Source organism: Ostrinia nubilalis, chromosome W, assembly GCF_963855985.1.
Source record: "Ostrinia nubilalis chromosome W, ilOstNubi1.1, whole genome shotgun sequence".
Taxonomy (NCBI): Eukaryota; Metazoa; Arthropoda; class Insecta; order Lepidoptera; family Crambidae; genus Ostrinia; species Ostrinia nubilalis.
In genome coordinates this window covers 11578363-11581622 of record NC_087118.1, presented here as the reverse complement: position 1 = coordinate 11581622, position 3260 = coordinate 11578363, and positions in this window count along the sequence as shown.

The window sequence follows — 3260 nt, the reverse complement described above, 5'->3', positions numbered from 1 at the left end:
CTCAGGACGGAGTCGTTGAAGTCGCGTCTGCGTCTCCTACAGGTTACCGGTGACGACCGAAACGGAACATTCTTTTCCAGACTTATTTTTAAAAAGCGTAGAATTCAAACTCTACAAACTTTTACATAGTTCTCTTAAAAAACATGTAAGCATCAAAGTAAATTTAGAATATTTTGGTAATTTCCTTTTGTTCAAAAATAACGAACAACAAATAAAATCGTTCGCAACTAAAAATATTATTGTTCATCGTAACTTTGAATTTAAGCGCTTATTTACATCAGTATTAAATATCATAAAAAAGAAGGTTGAAGAGTTTCAGGAACGTGATAGTGGATCTGAGTAATGTTTATTTAGAAGTAAATATTAACAAATATGATCCATTATGTGGATCTGGGTCGACTTATGTTGATTTGCCACCAGTGATAAAAAAGAAAAAAGCGTGTGTCAATATTAAAAATGACGATAAATTCTGTTTTTTGTGGAGCATAGTCGCTGCGATTTATCCTGCTCAAAAGAACTGTGACCGAACTTCGTCATATTCAGACTTTAAACGGGTGCTCAACATCGAAGGTATGTCTTTTCCTGTAACTTTTGACGATATAGCGCTTTTTGAAAAAAATAATCCAACTTTAAGTGTTAATGTTTATTCCTTAAATAACAATAAATGCGTTGTGGGTCCTATTTACAGATCTGAATTTAAATCAGACTCTAGAAAAAGAATTAACTTGCTTCTCTTTGAGGACAATGTACACTCGCATTTCGTTTTAATAAAAAATTTGCCCCGTTTGGTTCGAAGTCAAATCAGAAAGCGTAACGGTAAGTTACATTTTTGTGAAGACTGTTTATTATTTTTTACTTCTCAGAATAGTATCGATAAACATATCTGTAGTGGTGTTACAACAGTACTTCCCGAAAAAGGTAGTTATCTTCAGTTCAAAAATTTTGAAAGGAAACAAGATGTTCCTTTCGTTATTTACGCAGACTTTGAAACCATCCTTAAACGATATCAAGGATGTGAGCCCGATCCTCTTGCTAGTTTTACAACACCGCGTCAACGACATATCCCAGCAGCTTTTGCGTATCAAATAATTTGTTCCTGTGCAGGACTGTTTATTTATCCGGCCAATAAAAATATGCGGAACTGTCGGAAGCCAGATAATCGATGACTGGAGTGAAGAGCGGAGTGGGCTGTACGGATGCGGTGAACGGAGAGCGGTGGACTGTATACGGTGGTACTCCGCTGACGGCGTCTCCAATCGCTGCACTACTATACTATAATCGGTGGTGGATCGTTGCCACGTCTTCGTACCTCGTGGCTTCTATACTATGTGCGGTGTGACGCTATTAAACGGTGAACACGGTGCGGTCGATGTCACACGCTGTAGGAGTCCGGTCAATACGGTATCCGAAGTCGCGATGCTATACGGTGTCCGAGGTCTATGCTGTAGTCGTTCTTCTATTCACTATCTTCACTATGCTGTCGGCGAGAGTAGACTGTTCTTCGTAGACTGTCTTGAGACTATTCACTTCGGTTGCTTGTAGAAGACTATTCTCTTCGGTTGCTTGTAGGAGACTATTCTCTTCGGTTGCTTGTAGGAGACTAATGCTTGGTGCGGCCCGTCAGCCTGCTTAAATACCAATTAACTCCGCCTATATTCTAGAATCATACGCGGTCCGCCAGTGTTGCCAACTTAGCTACTTTATAGCTAGATTTAGCAACTTTTTGATGTCAGGCAGCTACAATTTTTTTTAACTTGTAGCTAAACTTTTTAGCTACTTTTTCTAGCAACTATTGATTATGATATATTTTTACAAAGTTATGGTAACGGCATCTCCGACAATCAAAATTTGTATTAGCAATATACGATACGACTCACTTAAATCGGTGCGGAATAACTTTGGGGATTCCCTCGTTTGAGTGATTTTGGCCTGTGGGTGGGGATTCCCCTAAACTACTATTCATAAACTAAGTGTTAGTTTTTATTGTCTCTCTCACAATCACGTCAAGTCGCTGTTAGACTCGCTTGGTTGGTCGGAGTTTATTACTTGACAAAATGGGTACTATGGAAAAAGATTCCAAATCATGTGCAGCTGAACCTTCTACATCTTCTTCTCGTACATAATTAGATAATTATAATATTCGGCAGATAATCAAAATATTGTCTTCTTTTATTTGTTATTAAGTAGTCACAGTATTAAAGTTAAATTGATTAAAGTTTATAGCTGATTTATTAACTGCAGTGTTTTATTTACTTCGGAATTCAGCTACTTCTAGCTACTTTTTAGAGAGAAAAAAATACCCAATCTAGCAACTTTCTGTTAAATTCCTAGCTATGAGCCTTTGGTAGCTGTTGGCAACACTGCGGTCCGCCCGTATTCGGGAATACGCAAGTACTTACTCGAACTCGCGAGAGTCGTAAACAAACTATAAGGCGTCCGGATATGAGCCTTATTGCGTATGCGCTAAGGGCGGTTATTGCGGGCGCGCGTGCTATCGCTGTCCTTTGCGCGCTCGCGCTGTCTCTGTCTTTTGATGTACTTGCCGAGCGCCGATTACATATCTATAGCTATAGGTGCGTATATGTATTTACTGCGGTTTCTTTTGATATTTTTAGGGTTCGGTAAGACGAATCTGTAGTCGTCCTGCACAGTTCCTTTGATAATACTTTCAACAAATTTGTTCAATATCGCGGTCCAGATTGTAGTGAAAAGTTCTTAAAAAATCTTTATGAAGACATTACAAATATTTATAATATTTTGAACGTTGAAATTAGAATGATTTTTACCGAAAACGATAAGGTAAAGCATTCACAAGCCGACGTGTGTCACATTTGCGACAACCTACTGATCGGAGACAAGGTGCGAGATCATTGTCACCTTACAGGTAGATATCGTGGCGCAGCACATCAATACTGTAATTTGCGATACAATGTCCCTAAGTTCGTACCGGTATTTTTTCATAACCTGTCCGGTTACGATTGCCATTTGTTTATTAAAGAATTAGCTGACAGCTTAGGCCCTATTAAAGTAATACCTAAGAAACAAAGAAAATTATTTACTAAATTCCTTACCTTACCAAATGGAAAATTTGGACAAATCCGATTTGTAGATTCTTTAAAATTTTTAGGAACTAGTTTAGAAAAATTAGTAAGTGGTTTACGTAAATCTGATTTATTTCATTTGAAAAATCATTTTCCTAATGACAACTGTAGGCGACGCACCACATATTCGTACTGTGCTCATGAATTGTACTGTTTTTA